This window comes from Populus trichocarpa, chromosome 11 (genome assembly GCF_000002775.5).
Source record: "Populus trichocarpa isolate Nisqually-1 chromosome 11, P.trichocarpa_v4.1, whole genome shotgun sequence".
Lineage (NCBI taxonomy): Eukaryota > Viridiplantae > Streptophyta > Magnoliopsida > Malpighiales > Salicaceae > Populus > Populus trichocarpa.
Genome location: NC_037295.2, coordinates 15600836 through 15612693, shown reverse-complemented (window position 1 = coordinate 15612693; position 11858 = coordinate 15600836). Strand labels below are relative to the sequence as shown.

Genomic DNA, 11858 nt, shown 5'->3' with positions numbered 1-11858 from the left:
AGTGGGCAGTCCCTGCGTGTTTGACTTTGATGGCCCGAAGAAATCCTTCCTCTTTTACCGTTAGGAACTTTTTCAAAACTCTTTAGAGCTTTGTCAAATTCCTTTTCGGAAAGGTAGAATAGGTTGAAGTTAACTTCCCTTCCCTCTGTTGTTCCCTTTTCTCCTCTGTCTCTATCTCTTCTCTGCGTGTTTTTTTTCTCTCCGTCTCCCCCTACTCTCTTCTTAATATCTTGGTTTTTTCCTCTCAGCCTTCCCTCTCTCTTTATGTCTCTGCTCTCTCTTTTCTTTCTTCCCTACTGTTTTCTTTCCGTTTCTCTCTTTTCTTTTCTTTTTTCCTTTGTGTTTAAACTCTCCCTCTCCTCCCTTTTCTCTTCTCTCCTTCTTTTTTTTTCCCCCCTCTTCTTCTCTGCTGCACAGCCCTATATATATAGCCGAGCAAAACACATGGAAGCTAACCTGCACCCCCTCTCATCCCAGCCGTCTGTGTTGGGGATGGAATTCCAACCATTAGATGATGGCGAGGCTCCCTCTGCGTGACTGCGTCCTCTTCCCCAGCTGGCACTGGAGGTACAATGCCGCTGCTGCCATCCTAGCGTACAAAGGAGGACTGTTTTGTGCAGCAGGTTGCAGGATGCAAGGACGAAAGATTTCAAAAAACAGCAGCAAAAGGTTGCAGAGGAGGGAAAGGAATCAGACGGGGTACAGTGCCATGCTAATTATATTTCCAGCAAAGGGGTTGTTCTCATACGGCGCCGTCTAGCTGTAGAGAATTAATGAAAGGGAGACGATGTCGTTTTTTCGTTACAGCAGAAATGCAACCCCTCTTGGCAGCATTTCCATTTCTGGATCCTATCCCCGTTTTCCATTTCTCCAAAACCCAGCCAAGTTTCTTCCAATTTATATATGCAATTAACTCCCTTACTTCAGTATTTTTTTCAATTCAGTCCTGCAGACTTGGGGGGAAAAATCCTTCCTGCAGCAGAAAATGTTTGCGGCAGAATTTATTTTTTTGCGGCAGAATTTTCACGGCAGAATTTTCACTTCCTCATTAGATATTCAAACGTGAATATCTTGAGCTTCTGATATCGAAATCAAGCGATTCAAAAACTCAAATTCATCTATACGTGTAGGACTACAACTTTCACGAAGAATTTAAGGTGAGATAAAATCGTTTTACAGAACAGAATCGGGCCGCAATCTGGTTGGTAAAAAAAATGGTTTCCTGATCTGATTCAAAAACTGACGAATGCCGAGCATGCCGATATGATTGAGAGTATAACCTAAGAATAAAAACCAGAAAAATCATGATGGAAACAGAGTTTTTAGTGCAACTCTGGTCAGAATCCTGCTCGCGGCAGAATTTTCATCAGATATTCAAACAGGAATATCTTGAGCTCCTGATATCGAAATCAGGCAATTTGAAAGCCCAAATTCATCTATACGTCCAGGACTACGACTTTAATGAAGGATTCGGAGTGAGATAAAATTATTTTAAAAAACAGAAACTGGCAGCAATCTGGTTGGTAGAAAGAGGTCTCCATTAGCATGTATGGCTAAAAAAATGGGTAACAACAGTGTTTAAGGAAAATCTATCATCCCTTACAACAAGACAAGGGGGCATTTTGGTTTATAAAAGACAGCTCGATCCTTTCAGCAAGTGATACTGAATGTTTTTAGCGGTGAGACGAGGGGTAATGAATAATCCTCTCAAATTATTTGACGAGATTAAAAAATCTCTAGCAAGCAAGTGGGTCACGATGGGCACCGCAAAAGCTGAGTTATGTAAACAAATCTGGAAATAAACTTACATGGGCCAACTCGAGTGGGCTAGAAAGCCAAACGATAAAGATGACTCAAATGAGATAGCAAGATCTCACCAACCAAGCAACGAGAAGACTAAGAAGAAATGGGGGGCCTATATTTCAAATCAGGTAAAGATGCATGCATATCATTTAAACTTTGAGACATTGGACAATGAGTGTTGTAAATTTTATTAGAGAAAATTCTAACAGAATCCATTAAGCGGAAGGCCAACTTGAAATGGAGAACATTGAAATAACTTTTGAAAAATTTTCACTTTTGAGAATTTTTCAACCTGGGCAGGCCGCCCATGAAAATTAGGCCACCTGAAAAATATCTGTATTTTCCCACCACCTTTCATTCTCCATTCGAGCGCGCCTTCGAGCCCTCGTCTTATCCCCATTCGAGCGTACCTTCGAGCCCTCGTCTTGTTTCTTTTCGAGCGCGCCTTTGAGCCCTCGACCATCAAAGGTAGTGCATTTCCTATCCTACCTCCATTCGAGCGCGCCTTCGAGCCCTCGTCTTATCCCTATTCGAGCGCGCATTTGAGCCCTCATCTTATCTCCATTCGAGCGTGCCTTCGAGCCCTCGTCTTATCTCCATTTGAGCGCGCCTTCGAGCCCTCGTCTTATCTCCTTTTCGAGCGCGCCTTCGAGCCCTCGACCATCAAAGGTAGTGCATTTCCTATCCTACCTCCATTCGAGCGCGCCTTCGAGCGCGCCTTCGAGCCCTCGTCTTATCTACATTCGAGCGCGCCTTCGAGCCCTCGTGTTCTCTCCATTCGAGCGCGCCTTCAAGCCCTCGTCTTATCTACATTCGAGCGCGCTTTCGAGCCCTCGTCTTATCTCCATTCGAGCGCGCCTTCGAGCCCTCGTCTTATCTCCATTTTGAGAGCGCCTTCGAGCCCTCGACCATCAAAGGTAGTGCATTTCCTATCCTACCTCCTTTTAAGTGCGCCTTTGAGCCCTCATTTCCTCCGAGCTTCCATCTATTGAATAATGCGCCTTCGAGCCCTATCATGTCTTAAAAAAAAATCCTCGTATTTTTCCACTGGGTAGGTAACCCATTACAATGTGACCATCTGGGCAGGTAACCCATTACAATGTGACCATCTGAAAAATCCTCGTATTTTTCCACTGGGCAGGTAACCCATTACAATGTGACCATCTGGGCAGGTAACCCATTACAATGTGACCAACTGGGCAGGTAAACCATTACAATATACCATCCTATACTGGGCAGGTAACCCATTACAATGTGACCATTTGGGCCGGTAACCCATTACAATATACCATCCTATACTGGGCAGGTGACCCATTACAATGTGACCATCTGGGCGGTAACCCATTACAATATACCATCCTATACTGGGCAGGTAACTCATTACAATGTGACCATTTGGGCCGGTAACCCATTACAATATACCATCCTATACTGGGCAGGTGACCCATTACAATGTGACCATCTGGGTCGGTAACCCATTACAATATACCATCCTATACTGGGCAGGTAACTCATTACAATGTGACCATTTGGGCCGGTAACCCATTACAATATACCATCACAAAAAAAAAAATCCTCGTATTTTTCAATCATTGGGTAGGTCGCCTGGAACAATTAGACCACTCACGAAATTCTTCGTGTTTCTTTTATCATTGGGCAGGTTGCCCAAAATAATTTGATCCATTTAAAAAAAAAAGCAAAAAAAAAAACAAAAAACAAAAAAATGGGTCGTCTTCCAAATAACTTGTTCTCTCTGTAAAAGTCATATGTCAATCTACTGTTTTCAAAGTTTTCAAGACTCTAATAAAAGAAATTCTTTCTGTATCTACTTTTCTTTATAAATTTACTACACAAAGCTAAAGAAAATGAAAATTTTCAATATCTTTGCATCGTAAATATTATAAAGAGGGGGCAACTGTCATAACCCAATTTTGGCCCTTTGACTTTTAATTTAATTTTTACAGGGTTTAAAATGAAAAATTAAAAGATCAGAGATTTATTTCGATGAAAAGTGTGATTTGTCAACTTCCGTGAAAATTAAGGACTACAATGTGCTTTTGTCATTCTATCTTTATCTTCAAGATAATCCATATCTTCAAGATAATCTTTATCTTCGAGATAATCCTTGTCTTTAAGATAAGGATAGTTATCCGCTTTCAAATTTGATTCTTAATCAAATTCAAACTTCAAAGAAGAGAATGAGTTTGATTGAAACTTGGTTTCTCACACGCAAAGGGACTCTGACACTATAAATACAGATCTCAGGGTATGAAAAAGAGGGAGGACGATTAGAGAGGAACCCTAAACGACACACACAAAAAAGGAGGAGACCCTAGAGGAGGCCATTATCAGAAACCCTAAAAGAGAGAAACATAAAAAAAGAAGGGGGCGGCGAACCCTATACTAGCCGCCGCCCCCCTCAACCGTTTTTTTTAGCCCAGTCTCCCTCGACTTCACCTCCAGCAGCCGCATGTCTAGGTAAGTTTCCTTCCTTGCTTGCTAAAATAATTAACTGGTTACTGTTGCATGCATGCGTGAACCTTTCACGCATGGCTAGATCCGGCCTATAAGTGTGTTTGCTAAGGGTGTGTTTGGCAAAACACACCCTTATGCCTTGGCCATAATTTTTATGCCCATTCTAGTTTGACGTTTGGCCAAACGAGCCCCTTTTCAATATTAGAAAATTCCAAAAATATTTAGGGGTCTTTGTTGATTCATTTGTGGGCCCCTCACACTTTATTTGATTCTTTTTCTTTGTGCTTGTATTTTTTGTAGATGTGCTCAATCTATGAATTATTACTGTTAAATGAAAATATGTCGTGCAATGTTTTTTTACTTCCAAAAAAAAAAAAGATGTGTGTATGTATAAATAAAAAAATAAATATGAATTTATTGTTTTTATTCATTGACGCCAGAGTCAGAATAAAAAATATTGATTCAAATTTATTTCATTGTATTTTATTTAAATTACATAAAAATAAAAAATATGCATGTAAAAAATAAAATAAAATAAAGTAAATTTATTGGTTTATTCACTGACGCCAGAGTCAGGAATAAAGATACTGATGAAAATTTATTTTATTTTATTGTATTTTACTTTTATTTAGTTACATAAAAAAATGTGGATGCGTAAAAAATAAATTTATTTGATTTGTTTATTCACTGACGATAGAGTCGGGTGTGACAAAGATGATATGCATCAATTATTAGTTAGATAACATATGTTGATTCCATTGGATTTGCTAAAAAACTATTGCGCAATTACAAAATATTTTGACCTTAAAGTGTCATGCCCAACCCTTGGTCAAAATAATCGCATTAGTTGGTTCAGTGGATTTTTTTTTTAATCTTTGTTTTTTTTATTATTATTGTTTTACTTTTTTAATAAAAATAATGAACTTTCTTTGTTTTAGTTTGCTTGTAAAAATTATTCTTGACACGGTTTGTTATTGTAATGTTTTTATTTTTTTATATCTAATGTGTGGTCTTAAAAAACATGTTAAAAAGCTAGAAATTAAAAAAAAAAAATTGTAATACTGGGAGAGAATTTGTTAGTACACCAACCCTAATTAAATACAATTACAAAAAAATCATCATAAATTGCGGTCTATTAAAATTACTTTTATTTTATTTTTCGTTCAATAATAATAATAATAATAATAATAATAAACTCTTCAATAGAAAACTAGGGAAAATAACATTAGGATTACCTTAATTTTAAAAGACTTGAATGTTTAAAAGCCTCTAATTTTTTTTATTGATTTTAAAAATAAAAAATAACCCAATTTTATTTTTATTTTTATTTTTATGTCAAGCACATGTTAGGAAATCTAAAAAAAAAATCTTTCATTTACTCATAAAAATGCCACTTTGACATATTATATTATACTTTAAAAGGCATGAGAAAAACATTGCATGGACTGTGGATATGGACTCATTGCATTGTGGACCACATAGTAGACATAGAGTGTTTGCACTGTGGATGACACTGTAGCACTAGAGGGCATTGTTTTTTGTGTATTTTAGTCAAAAAGTGCTGCTAGGTCTGACGCTGTAGCGTTAGAAAACGTTGTCTTTTGTGTTTTTTAGTCAAAAAATATTGTTGGGTCTGGCGGCGCTACTAGGTCCGGCTCCGCGGCCAAACCCAAGGCTGTTAGGTCCAGCTGATCAGCAGGGCCCAATAACGTTGGGTCATGTTTCATCCTTTATAAAGTTAGCGAGCTACAGTGTTATGAGGGCTTTCATTTGCGTGTTAAGGGCAATTTTTGTTATAGTACTAGGAATCGATGCCCTTAGTCTAAGCTAAAAAAAAAAGCGGCCCTCTCCAGTCTCTTCGAGACATTTCTGCTATGTTCGGTGCCTCCTTCTTCACTCCAAAAGCTCCAGTAGTCAAACCGCTTACTCGATGAAATGCCTAATGCTCTAGCCTCTAATTATACCTATTAAGAATCTTTGCATGATCATCACTACTTTGCTTTTATCCTAGCACGCATGGACGCGATTCAATTTCTTACTCTTTGGTGAGGAAAGTTAGAGAGTCATGTGAGATTTTGCTAGAGGAAGGATTGTAAGGCGAGTTTCAAAGGGTGCTGGTGATAAGGAAAGAAGCGTTGGGTCCTTCTGCTAGCAGGACCCAATAGTTATCTATGATTTATTTTTTAATAGTTATATTTATTTTTATATTTACAAATATGATAAAAAATGGTATAATGATCAAACCAAAAGCGAAACCATAGAAAAAAAATATAACCAAAACCTAAAATCATAGTGGTAAATATGATGAAAAGTTAAAATTACAAGGCCAAATTAAGAATTGTAAGTACTAGATGGGTGGCTCGCGCTACATCGCGGGCTGATCTAATTTTTTTCCATCGTAAAAAAGGGAAGCCAAGACAACATAAGTGTTCTCAAACAAAAAAACCAAGATATAGGTTATTGACTTGAGCTAAGTCAATAAGTCTATATAATTTTGATAACATGAAAAAAAGTGGCAAATAAAAAATGGTTAAAAAAATGACCCGAATCCATTTAGGTTAACATGCAAAATCTACGATCTAGCTGTGGCATCAGGGTAACCCCGTCATAAGAAAATTGAAAGCTTAATTATTAAACAATCCAATGTTAAGTAAAGTAACCATAGAAGAAATACTGACCTATTTGGGTTGGTATTCATCGAGTTCATATTAAACTGTCATTCCTAACATCATGAGATGAAATTATTTATCCATACTAATATTTATTATATAACAAAAGTTTATTATTAAATAATAAATAAATTTGAAGAGTGTGTATGTGTAATGTGTGTATCAAATTATTAAACTATAAAATAATAAATATTATACATATATATGTGTTTTATGTCAAAATCAAGATATGTATGTATCATATTGTTTTTAAAAAATCAAAATGTTCTACAAATATATTTATATAATATAAATATATATTTTAGCTTAGGTTCGAGTGAGTTTCAAGTATGTTTTGATAATATTTATACCCTATTCATTACTCATTGGGTAAGGTAACCATAAAAAGCCCAACCCGTTCGAGGCAAGATAAGGCGATATCTATTGGGTTTGGATTAAATTGCAATTTCTAATGTTTATGGATGAAATTGAAAAAAAAAAATTAGAAAAAGGCTAAAAATGAAATAAATAGAAATTAAAAGAATGAGAACTAAATTTAAAATAAAAACTAAATGAAATTAAATGATGAGGGATGAAATTAAAAAAATAATAATTACAGAAGATAAAAAAACAAAATAGATAAAAATTAAAAGAATAAAGATCAAATTTAAAATGAAAACTAAATGAAATCAAATGATAGGGACAAAATTAAAAACAAGAATTAACCTAAAAAAGATATAAAAAAAAATAGATGGAAATCAAAAGAATCAAAACTACATTGTATGAATAAAACAAATGAAATGAAGCTTGTGTACTTTGCCTAAGAGAGAAGAGAGAAAAGGGGGAGGAGGAAAAAAAAATCTACCGGAGCCACACCGTATGTCCTCCATTATCATGCGCGCCACCCACTAGAAAGCTTTTGATACACCACTTCAAACATCGCTGCAAAAGGTGCATGCGGTGCATGCCTCAACAACCTTTTATTTTTAAATAATTTTATAGATATCAAAAGACCCAATCACCCCTAACTCTAATTGACAATTATAAATAAACCAAAAGGAAATAACAAAAACATCACTAGACCCGAGCAAAAGAAAAACAAAATTGCAAGAGTATTTAATTAATTATATTGTTCTAAATAATTAAAAAACAAAAAACGCCCCATGCCTCCCAGTTAAATTTTTTTTTTGTTTTTAAAGGGTAGATTAATAATTTAAATATTCAATAAAAATATGAAGAAGCCAACTTACTCTCGAACAAATTGATAATTCTAATTGAATCCCGTGAAAAGGACTATCCCCCCCTTAAAAAAAAAACAAAAAACTCATCCCTTTCCTTACAAACATGGAGGGAAAAATTATCATTGTACTTTAGCAATCCATAATGCATGGAGTCTTGCTCCACAGTGAAAAGCCGGTGGGGTTTATGTTTTGTTTTTTAATTATGAGATAAGGACAACAATGGCCCATGGTTAAGAAACTTAACCTAGGGTCGACTTGACCTAAGTCATGGGTCAGCATAAAGTTTTTTTTTTATATAGAAAAACCCCTGTGAAACAACTTTTTTTTATAAGCAAAAGCTTGAAATGAAGATTTTTTTTTAATTTCAAGTTTTCTCACTAATTTGGCCTGATCAAGATCCCATAAAGATGGGTTAGTGGATTCACTTGCCATGCTTGATTTTAGATCATGCAATGTTCGTACGAAATCATAATAGAAAATTGATGTAAATGGATCATTAGAGTACAATAGTTCTAAATAGTGAGTCGTAGATTTACCACTAATAAATTATATAGAAAGCATATCATACTCATTTATGGACTAATAGGATAATAGGATAGAACTAAACTTGATAAGACGTTTGCTTGCACTATATAAATAACTTGACAAGAAAATCTCATAATAATTTTATTGTTGGATAAACTTAAATTTTACTAGATAATTTTTAGATTCATTTTTTATAAAAAATGATCGATTCTAATTAGCTAAGCTCTGAAAGACCTCGAATATATTGTTTAGAGTCAATTTCATTATTTTTTCCTTTTATTTTTATATTTTGAACTTAATTTTAGATTTTATGTTATTTCCTTTTTATTTAGAATTCTAGTTTTTTTTTCTTGTAAAAGTGGGCTATTTAAAGGCTTACAAACCTTTTAAAAACATATATAAAATTAGATATAATTATTCAGAAACAAAATATAAATTAGGATTATAGTGTAATTTCTTTTATGTCAATTGCATTTTTCTTTGCTTGCTATTTTCTTGTGTTTTATTTTTTTAGTCTTGATTATTTTTTATTTAGTTTAGAAAAATATTTTACTCCAAATTGTTTTTATTTATTTTTTATTTAATTTAGGAAATGCAATAATTTAGAAAATATTGACTTAGTATAAATAGGATGTTCAGCTTATATTTTTTAAATAAAACTACCCGATACGTGGATCGGCTTGCCCTTTCGATATCAACAGTTGTTCAGTTAGATGGAACCATATGGGTAATGAAGAGAAGACAGCGGCAGTTCATCAAGAAATTAAGAGGATGAATCAACTTCCTGCACCCAGCAGTTCTGTTTCTCATCGTTTGCTGGTTCTTTAATGAAATTCTTCAACTTGTGTCCATTCAGGTATCAAAATATAGCAATTTTGATAAATAAAAAAAAAAAGATGATAATTTATCTGTAAAGATTAACCATTATCTTGGATTTTGTTAGAGGACCGGCTCACAAGATAAGGAATTGGAGTTGCTTTTTGCTGGGTTGCATCTGTGATTGATTTGCCAGTGCTATAGCGAGTTGGCTTGAAATTTGTTTGTTGGAATTTGGTTTTGTTTGTATTTGCCTCTTCTTTTTCTTGAGTTGATGAAATGGGTATGATGGAAGGTTTAGCTATCTTGAAGATTTGACATGTGATGTAAATTCGGTTTTGGTTATCGTTGAACTCAACTAGCTTCTTTGCAACAATGTTTTGGAGTGAGCTAAAAAATTTCCTGTCTTCTCCTCTGTGGTCTGATTTTAAGTCATTTTTCTTTTTGCATCATCTCATGCATTTCTGTGTAACTTTTTTCTTCATTGTAGAGGTTGCCGTTAGCAGTCCGGGTCCTCGCCACAGTGATTGAAGTTTTTCTGGTTCTATTTTCATGCGGGATATTGGTTGGTGTCATATCAGTGTCATCTTTGCATATCATATTTTAGTTATAAAGAAAATTCTTTTATGATATATAGCCCTTTTGTAATGCTTATTATCTCATAGCCCAGGGCTTAAGAGATGAAGATCCCCTCTTTCTGTGTTTGAAGACTACATTACCATATCACTTGTTAGGGCTTAGGAGAGCCTGTAAACTTCAGTAAGCGTTCTAGATTACAAGAGGCATTACCCTTTTCTGCTCAATTTTTATCTTCAATTTTTGTTCTTTTCTTCTTACATGTCATAAATGTGTACGAAGTGAATGTTTCTAATTGCCAATGGATGCTTTGCTTGCTCATTTGTGATCATTTCATAAGTAATTCATTTGTGTACCTTTCCTTAATGATTACGGGCTATCACCAGGGCCTAAACAAACACAGAAGACCAAGGGCCAAATATTGCATTTATGCTGAGCTCCTCCTCTCTCCATTTGTTGATCAGATTTCTACTCTACATATGTTCCCATGCTCATAAACTGTGTTGTTTGGAAGTTTTTGTTATTCTCCTTAATTTTGCAGACTTGTCAAAATAATGAGAAAAAACCATTGGTTTACCAAGATTATTGCGTGTAAAGTTGTTAGAAATGGTGCCCCTGCATAGTATCCTCTTTCCCTCTCCAGATTCTTACCCCGTGACACTCTGACTTTGTTTTACTGTTCTCCATTTATCTTTCAAATTGTGTATGCTTATTATTCTTCCTGCTAGTTCATGCTGCTTCTTCTTAGACTTGATTCATGTAAATTCAATCAACATTCCAATTTTATTTCCCTTACCTGATCATATAGTTATAGCACTTCCTTCCCATCATTTTTTTTTTTGCATTGAATTTTCCTTGCAAAAGCCCATCTTCAGGAACTGGAAGCAAAAAGAATGTTAATCCTCAACCCTCACCGTCTTTGATAAATTTGATCTTGCAGGATTAGCATCATCGCAGAAAGTTAAATCCTCAGATTGTATCTCCAAGGCATGATGGACATGGTTTGCCCTTGTATGCAGTGCTGAAACAAATGCCTCTCTGGTAGGCTGAAATTTAAATCTTGTGAACATCTTCTGAAGCTGTTTTCTTTTCATCAGAGTGCTCTGTATCTTTTGTTTGACTAGGGCGTCTTTTCCCCCCGTCGTGTTAACTGACCACCTGTGGGATTCCGATAACTAGAGATGCATGAGTCCTTCAGTCATGAACTTAGCTTCTGTTTTCTCTCTCTCTTTCCTTCTTTCATTTTCTTTTCTCTGGTGGGGGGAATGGGTTCTGTCAAATTGTTAATTCGCGTGTTACGAAGTTGCAGTTTTGTCTATGATGGATGGATTACTGATTGGTGACGATAACTGATATATTTTAGCCCTAGTGATCTATCAGCATATATGTTTGATTAACGCCCTCCTCAGGTGTTGTTAATGCTAGCTTTTATGAGCTGGTCATATAATCATCAAGTGTTTTGACTGATACTCCTGCTATATTTCATCAGATTTAACTGCTATACAGCTCACATGCTTTTCACAGAAATATAGCAAAAAGTTATCAAAAGGTCATGAAACTATTTTGATGATAATTTAATCATAAACATCAGGGGGACGTTATTTTTTAAATGTTTTTTTTACCAATATTTGATGATATTTTGATGTTTTCCAAGGAAGTATGTGCATTTCACATGTTATTCAATAGAAAAACAGATGAAATATAACTGAAGGGGTGTCTGTCTAGTCTAGCTCAGTGATTGAATAAAGAAAAAGAGAGAGAATTTCAGTACGAG

General features: G+C 35.2%; 1 long non-coding RNA gene across 1 annotated transcript; it reads left to right on the top strand.

Moving 5' to 3' along the window:
* Nucleotides 1–9353: 9353 nt before the first annotated feature.
* On the top strand, nt 9354–11481 carry LOC7462362 (uncharacterized). Its single transcript, XR_008056752.1, has 2 exons — nt 9354–9548; nt 9636–11481. It is a non-coding gene; the product is annotated as an uncharacterized LOC7462362 (long non-coding RNA).
* The last annotated feature ends 377 nt before the right edge of the window (nt 11482–11858 follow it).